Below are 9,032 nucleotides of genomic sequence, written 5' to 3'. Positions count from 1 at the left end.
GTGTAGGGTGCACCTGTTTACCAGCACTAATCAGAAGAAACTGCAGAATGATCAGGGCTCTTAAAATTTTGGCTCATTCTGAGAGTGTTTTCTGCTCAAATAATGACAGATGCAGAAAGTTAAAGAGAAGACAGCTTCTACTGAGTCCAAAAATCTGGATAATGAAGATAATGTATATATATATACATACACACACATGTTTTTGTAATTAAATTCTGCTACTGTAATTCTTTAAAGAGCAGTTCAGCTTAACTAGGCCTGTTCAGTGGGAATGTGTGTTAACTCCTTCCTACAGAAAGGTAAGGAGGACTTATTGTTTCTTAGGGGGCTGCACCAAGGAGATAATTACAAGCTGTAAGATATAATTACATGAACAGGGGATGGAGTGCAGGGCAAAGAGGGATGGCGGTGTTTCCAGCAGTACCTTTGACTGCAGGATAGGGAACTTCACTGAGTTACAATTTTTAACCAAGCTCATAATAACCCAGGTATGCTGTCCTCTCTGTGACTGTCAGCTGTCATGGTAACACTGCTATGCAGGATAAAGGGGAATGGATTTTAAAGTCTCTTAAAAGGATCAAATCTGACTTTTGCTCATACCCTTGCCAGTGATTTTTTTAAAGTGATCTCATACACTCATTTGTAACACCAACTTACTGCCTCACCTCAGATATGTCCATTCATTCCAAACCTCAGTTTCCAAATGAACAAAATGCAAATACATCCATGATATGCAGGAAGCTAGCACTTTACAGGGAAGCATAAAGAAGACATTTTTATAATGCATTTTCCTTCCTTTGGAAGCAAAACATACACTGGACACAAAGGAAAACATCAGTCTGCATTTCATACATACAGAATTATTCTCTGTCATATATTAGCAGTGTTCAAATGCAAGCATAAAGTAGACAGAGCACCAAGTCTGTAGAACCAATTCCTATAATTGTAATTGCTGTGACACTAATTGTCCCCACTGCAGCTTTACCAGGCAAATGGACTTCTGTGAATTTCTTTACATCAGTTGAGCTGAGCTACCATGTTCAGAACACCTCTTGCTTCAGTCCCCTTCAGTTCCAGCCAGGCAGGTTCTCCTAAAAAACAAGCAAACAAACAATTTAGTAAGATACTAAGGAAAAGCTTGTGTACATGAGCAAAAGACCTGACTCTTGGGCATTATTAAATGGCCTTTGTTTTTTCACTGTATTTGGAAAATGGATTCAGTCTTCCCTGGAGTTACTGGCATTTGTTTGCTCATTGTTTCAGACTCAATCCATAAGCTTTTGAACTTGGGCAAGACACGTAGGATGCATAAATCTTGTATTTTGTTGTGGTCAGGGCATTGTGAGAGCATGTGCAATGGCTGGTATGGTCTCATTATATCTTTTCCCACTCTCTCCTGGCTGGAAAGTACAGACTGATGATAGATTTCAAGAGTCAATAGTGACTTTTTCAGTGTTTTAAAATTAAATAACCAGAAAAAGCATCTAAAAACCTGCAATTTCTGGCAGATTTTTCAGCAGGTCACTTTGTAGTATCAGAAAAAAATAGTCCTATGCTGGAAGTGTGAGCAAATTTGGAAAAAGTAGTTCAAAAACTCTGATGAAAAACTGGTTTTCAGATGCATTTTCCTTTTAAAGAGTAATTTAAAGAAGGAAGATATTCTTTTGTTTCCAAGGATAGAAGTAAAGAAGCCATGTTATTGATCAGAGGGTGATTTCAGTTGGGTGCTGTAGTTATGACAATGGGCTCCATCTGGAGACACAGCAGAGTGCCATTTGAATGATTGCAGCAGGAGCAGATATTCTCCACCTGAGTTTAACCTACAACTACAGTTAGTGAAACACTACAGTTCCCCAGGCTCTAGAACCCCAGAGAAGCTCTAACCAACAGAAGTGGATGGCATTATTTCACTGTGTGGAGTACAAGCAGACACATTCACTTCACTTCAAATTTGTAGTGAGAGTTGTAAACCTGCAATTGGAAAAAGCAGTAAATTCTGGCCCTTTACACCAACTCTGATGCAATTTCATCGGCAACCTTTAAAACTGGGCTGTTCCCTTGTTTGTATTTAATTACACAGGCATTTAATTTTGACTGCTAATTTGTGCACAGCTCATTTTCTCTGTTCTATCAATGTAATTATCCCATTTGCGTAAAATAACTGTCAGGTCCAAAGTGCCTTGTGTCTCCTTTCCAAACCGAATGTGCATCTGCAGTTCATGGTTAAAGCTTGTAAAGACCCAGGGGACAGAGTAAATCTTGAGTGCTCACTGCTCTCATTTCAGCTGTGAGCCCTGATTCAGTGTCAATTGCACTGTGGAAAAAAATAGTAAGTAACAAGGACCATGGAAATTTGTATAACAAAGTCCATCTCCCTTCTCCCAACACACACCTATTTTTAAAACTTTTGATGATTTGAAACTGCTTGAAATTTTCTTCTTTTTTTTTTTTTTTTTAACTCCCCTTGGAAGATGTGATGAAAGTGTCCTATACAGCAGTTACCCAAATACAGAATTAGTCTGAACTGCTGTGAGACCATGGATGAAGCTTTGTGACAGAAACCTTGGTGGCAATTTTAGTTTAAGTAGTTCCAGAGTTACTTCCCAGTCCCTGTACAGTTTCATGCTTGCTCCACAAAGTGCTGCTCCTGCCATTAAATCCTCCAGCTTATTATAGGAATATGTGAAGCAGTCAGTGGATTCAGGATAAAATGCACACCACCCTTGCTTTTTGATTTGGGTTGTTGTTTCTTTCTTACTGGGGAAACATTGGGTTCAACAAGCATAATTTGTAGGTAATAGAGTGGGGCTTAAAATATAATTTTCACAGAACTTCGGGAGTATTTAAAAGTTAGCACTTGATTTAACTGATATTATCCAAATCCAGCCTGTACATATCTCCAGATTTATTTGCACATAATACACAGACCCGTGTGTTTTGTTCATGTAACTCTCCCCTGAAATCTAACATAAAACTTTAAAAATAAATTTCAGGTGAAAATTTCCTTTACAAATATAACCTGCAAACTCAAACTAGTTAGCAGATGAATAATCTCAATAAATATGTAGTAAAAATATGTAATAAAGTAGACAGCTTCACTGTTGGATCACTTAGATAAGAGCAGTAATACCCCAACCACCCCAGGAGCTCTCAAAGTCGTGCAGAAATCACTGTGACACTAAAGCTCAAAATTTGCAGGAGGTAGTTAATACTTCTGCTGTCACTTGTGTCAAAACCCTGTAAACTCAGAAAATTCTCAAGTTGCAGAGTTTTTGTTTGCTGTCCACACTGCAGGGTTTAGGTCAGCCCTTTCTCTGTCATGTTTGTTGGTTACTCCCCCTGTATTTGGGATATCAGGACACTCCAGCCATCACCTGTCCCACATGGCAACAGGGAAATATCAGCAGTACTAAAGGATTAATCTTTAATCACCAATCACAATTGATGGCTTCTGTTTCATTCATGTTCCAGAATTTTCATGTTTCTGTCTCTGCATTTCTAACTTGGCTTTTGTGTAAGTAGACCTGAGCTGTGCTATCCACAGCCTGCTTGACTGCTTCATTTTCATATTATCAGTTATGATCAACAGATTTTTCCACAGCTATGACCTTATTTTTCCCCTTCTGTGCAGGGCTAGGAATGTTAAATACTTTGATAGAGGGAGAAAAAGTCATGATTGGCAGTGGTCTGAGGACTTTCAGCCTTTAAGGGCTACCTTGCTAACTTGCCAGAGGATAAAAGACCTGGCCTCTTTGCATATTTATTTGCATAAATACTGTCTTCAAAAATTGCATAAAGTTACAGTATTTGATTTAATGCTAAGATCAAAAAATCCATTGAATTTACAGTATTTGCTGTAAACAACACAATATATGACAACGAGGAATAGTATATTGCAAAGAAACCTGCAGGTGACTTACACTGTCTTATCCTTGCTTGAGGGCAGGCAATTATATATATTCTTTGGCTGCATCTATTTTCTATCAAAGTGGTTTAAAGATCTTCAAGGATACACATAACAGGAAAACAGTGACTGCTCTGCATGCACGTCTTGCACAGCATATCACATTTTTTGGCACATATCTACTCAAGGTGCACGGAGACAAGGGTAGATAAATCCAAATGTGAAAACAATCTTGCTTCAGAACTAGCCAGAGTTAGCTCAAATTTACCACTTCCAAACACAACAGGAGATGACTTTGTGCTCCTGGGAAAAAACAGCTTCTGTAAGCTTTGCATTTTTCCTCAGAACAAATCTGGGATCAATGAAGTTGAGTGCTTAGACCAAGTAAGAAGTGACCATCACCTGATGTCACCTGATTATTAAGGAGGCCATATGTCAGATGACAAAAATGTTAGAAGTCTCAGTGCAAAGCTCTTTCTGAACTGTAGCTCTGTGTGCTGTCTGCTGTGGGGCATGAATGGGGGTGGCTTTCAGTGCCAAGGGAAAAACAATGACTTAAGTGTGCAGCTTCTGAGAACCTGTGATATTACAACACACAAGCCTGATCCTGGAACAACCCAGCAGCTTTTCTATAGGTGGCAAGAAAAGTGTCAGATAATTTTTACTCCAAAATTTCCTGTTATGGAGAGGGAGAGAGATTAAATATTCAACAGGAATTAATAAGGATCATGTAGCATCCCAGGAACCAATAGTTTTCAACACTTGCCTTTGCATGCAGGATGCATGTTGGTTCACCATCATTCTAAGTGGTATTTAGCCACATGAGGAGACATATGTCTCCTTTAGGATGCATGTTTGCATTGTCCACCTGATGAATTGCATAGGAATGAATCCCATAAAATTAAATTAAAAGTAATATTCATTTTATGGTATCTGTACCATTTATTCAAGTATGTCTACTCAATTTAAATTAAAGAAAGATGTGTGATAAAGCCAGCTTATTAATATTAATGTTAAGTCATCTGGGTAGAATTTTTTCATTAAGATGTTTCCTATTAAAATATGTAGTATCATAAAAATAATCTAAAATCCTCACCTCTATGAAAATATTACCTATTTCACTGCAGAAGGGGAAATCATCATCCAAGTTCATGGGGTTAAAGAGGTATGAGCATGCCAAATGTGTATCTCCATTCTGCCAAAATTAAGGAGCAGGTCCAGGAGAATTCCTCACATCTGAGCTAAACAGAGCTGATCACAGGCAGGCCCAGGGTAGGGAAGGACCCCTAGAAAGCAACAGACAACACAAGGGAATAAATATCAACCCTCTCATCATTTTTCCATTCTGTGCAAGAATTGTGTTAATTTGGTTTGGGTTTTTTAAATAACAGTAAGACTAATTAGAGCTCTCCCTGCTTGTGATGCAGTAAAGTGCAGGTCCATCATATGGGCACAACAGTTGAAGTTAGATGATGGCTTTAGCAGCATTAAATATCCAGGTTCCCAGCTGACAAAGGAAGAAGATATCCCCCCACCTTCTTTGAACTTCTTGCATTCTTAACATTCCCTCCATAAATCATTTAATAGCTGCCCTATTCATAGGAAAATGTATCACTGAAGTTAAACAGTGGTTTTTCTCCCTCCACTCTCATTGGAGAGAAGCATAATAAATTATGCCTGATTTGCATGCAAGTTTGCATACACAAAACTCTTGTCATGAACTAGCAAACAATAAACTGCTCATGTCAGAACCTATTGTACAAACAACAGCATCAAATAGCTACTGAGCTGTATTATTACCCTGCTGTGCTGTGCTACTGAGACTTCTCCTCACAAATCTACAGCTCTGCAAAGGCAACAGAAAGGATAAACTGAGCAGCTTTGTGCCTGTCATCATGCTGCAGTCCAAATAACCTTCACTGCTTCGTGGGACATCCTGACTCTAGGGAAGTTCTGAGGCCCTGATGAACCTGTATACAGAATGTATAAAAAATTTCCCAGATTCCACAAATCCATTTTCCATGTGGTGCCTGGAAGCTTCTATCATTCAGCTACTGGGCAATGCACAATTAGTTTCTCTGTGTCATGTTGCCATCAAAGTATCAGCATTACACTATGGGGAAGTTGCTCCTGCAGCTGGGGCTCTGCAGGGATGAAGTGTGTTGCTAATCCAGCTCTCATAGGTCACCTACACACAATTTCAAACACTGGGAAAAGCTCTCCTGATGTGTCATGGAGTTAGAGCAGAGCTTCTGACAGCTCCTCATGCAGAGTTTGATGCTAACATCTGTTACTGCCTGCCTACCTTACTTACCTTCTGGAATCTGCCAGTAGAACAGAAGCAAGGGGAAATAATTAGTGGGACTCGTCACTGGTAATGAGGAGGCAGCAGGACAGATCTGCAGCTGCAAAGGATTGAATGAGAGGAGCTGGAGCAGTTCAGGGCAGTCACAGAATCAAAGTATGCCTAACACGAGGAATACTGTTGGCTGTCACACAGTGAAAGAGCGCTTTTCAGAAGACTGGAATGGCTACTTTTAGAGTTGCCACAACTTGGCACCTTCCCTCTTAAAGAGAAAAGGATACCATATGTTGCATAAGGGTAAAACCACTTTGTGCAAAGACATTAGCAGAGGAATGCTTTGAGGATTTAAAAAGAATCAAAACCATGCTGAGGTAAAGCACAATTTTTATTGCAATTTAGCTAACACAAGACATATAAAAATTAATTTCAGAGAGGTATTCTGAAAATGAATTTGCACAGAATATCAGCAGGCAGGATATTGGGCAAGTACATTTAGGAAAGGTTGTTTTGGTAGATCACAGTCCTTGCTCCCTTAGAACTAGGCTTGCAGCATAAATAAGAAAAACTGAAGTTTTTTCTTATTTATGTCCAGGGTATGACAGCCCTGCAGGTTTCTAGCCCATGGCAAGCACCAGCTGAGGTGTATTTAACCTCCAGGACTACAGCAAAAGAGTCTTGCAGCTGTCAGCACTTAAAGCAGGGAAAGCTACAGGTTCCAAGTGTACAGCAGGCTTTTGGTTCATAGCTCACAGATCCAGATGTGTGGTACTTAGGCAAAAAAAATCACACAGATCCAGGGCAGCTCTTCCTAAAATCTTGAAGAAAGAGTTGTAAGGATTGCTACAAAGCACTACAAACTGGAAGTGTTAGAAATTGGCAAACCTACTGGGAAGAAGTTTGTTATTTTCCTCCCCTGGGAATGCCTTCACATGAAGCAACAAAGCAACTATTGACACTACTGAACAGTGAAGAGCTTCATAAAGTATCCACTCATGAGAGAAACTTAGTGCATTGTAATTCGGAGTGAATCTGGCAAAGTCCCCTCTGCTGTTTATGGGAGAAGTAAATACTGTGAGGCCTGAAATGTGATTTTCCTATACAGGGGATACCTGAATCACACCTCTTGGTGTCATCTTTGAACCAGTTGTAACATTTAAGCTCTCATCAGTTTATCATCTGGAAGCTCAGGCATTTGAGGTCTTGCACTTAAACCCAAATCTTTAAACCTTGTGGCTTAAATGTCTTGAATTGTAGATGAGGCTCCAGTGGGACTGCTGGGGCACAAAGGACCTCAGCTAAACAGAACCTATTATTGCAGGATTCCAGGCTTGCAGCTGACCCCATAATGAGGTGGAACAACCCTGGCAGTGGTACAAGGGATCTCTGTGTGCCCTGACCTCCACTGTGAACCCCAAATCTCTCCTTTCCCTGGCACTTCAGCCAGGGCTGGAGAGTCACAGACCCCAGGCTGCAGAGCCAGGACACAAACTGAGGAAACTGTGGAGTAAGAACCCAGGGAAGGTGTTCCTAATGGGATCAGTGACAGTGAAGCTGCCCCAGGGATCCAGCAGCAATATACCTGAGACTTATGTAGGAACTTGTTACTCATTAATCATTAGTCAAGACACACTGCCTGCCAGTGGAAGCTTCTAACATTTGCTGTTCTGCTGTGATACAGAAGGAAAGCAAGTCATAAACTACTCTGGCACTTTAGGGCTGGATGTGTTTGTGGGGAGATAGGAACAGCCTGTAAGGTTTAACATTTAAACCAGGAACAAATAATTGCAGAGTCATGAAACACAGTGGTATGTGAAGACAGCTGTATCTCAACACAAAACACACTCTAAGAATGAAATAATGAATCAAGAATATTAACAGGGAAAACTATTCAGAGTTCTTGGAGCCCAGATTCTCTTGAATTTGAGCAGTTTAGTAAATATGTTAATTAATCACACTATAGGTCTATAAATATCAGTGATATTTTAAATATATTTTAATTATGGGTTCAACATTAGTGGCTTCTTTAATAGCACACTTAAAAACAAACAAACAAAATAATAGTAAAAAAATCCCCAAAACCCAGATGCTGTTCCATCCAAAACCCTTACACTGATCATATTGGTAAAATACAGGAAGGGGAGCAGTGCCTTTGACAGAGCAGTGCTGCTGCTCATACAAGAATAGTTGCTAAATTTCCCTGCAGCTGCTTCACTGATGTGCAGGAGCTTCAGGAATGCATGGCATGGCTGGTTACTAAAAGAGTTCTCTCTGAACAACACAAAAATACAGTTGAAGATTTATTTCATTACAAAGTAGCTCTGTTTGGAGGAGAAACAGGATTACAATGCTTGCAATCATCTTTCCACTCCTCCTTGAAGAGCAGCTCCACCAGCTGAGCTGATGTGCCAACCCAGCTCAGTGGCTGCAGGGGAACCAATTCCTTGGTGTTCAGGGAAGCCACTGGAAAACAAACCTTTGTCTGTGAACTGGAATTTTGGCAGCACTTCCTCAGCATGCATAAGCCAAAAGTGGTATTGGATTGACAGCATCTGGGAAGCAATGAGACACAAGCTTGTTTTTATGCACACCTATATGGAGTTCCTGTTAGTATTTGGGATTGGCCACTAGGAGAGTCAAAGTGCTGAGGGACAAAGGAGTTGCTTTTTAGTCTCTGCTTAACAATGGCATTCTTCTTACTTTATTTTCTACCTTTTTTCCCCCACGCTTTTGGTCTCTAAGTTCATGATGGAACATTTTCCATTTCAGCACTAAAGAAAACAGTTCCTCTGAGTTTGTGGACCATATATTCTACAGGAACTGTAT

The 9,032-nt window shown here is 40.0% G+C and overlaps 1 long non-coding RNA gene across 1 annotated transcript; it reads right to left on the bottom strand.

The window, feature by feature from the left end:
• Positions 1-359: 359 nt before the first annotated feature.
• LOC117245100 lies at positions 360-1,599 on the bottom strand. Its single transcript, XR_004499326.1, has 2 exons — positions 1,493-1,599; positions 360-1,091 (listed from the first exon to the last, which is right to left on the bottom strand). It is a non-coding gene; the product is annotated as an uncharacterized LOC117245100 (long non-coding RNA).
• Between the last annotated feature and the right edge of the window lie 7,433 nt (positions 1,600-9,032).

This window comes from Parus major, chromosome 13 (assembly GCF_001522545.3).
Source record: "Parus major isolate Abel chromosome 13, Parus_major1.1, whole genome shotgun sequence".
Lineage (NCBI taxonomy): Eukaryota > Metazoa > Chordata > Aves > Passeriformes > Paridae > Parus > Parus major.
The sequence above is the reverse complement of the archived record's forward strand: the minus strand, read 5'-3'. Positions and strand labels throughout refer to the sequence as shown.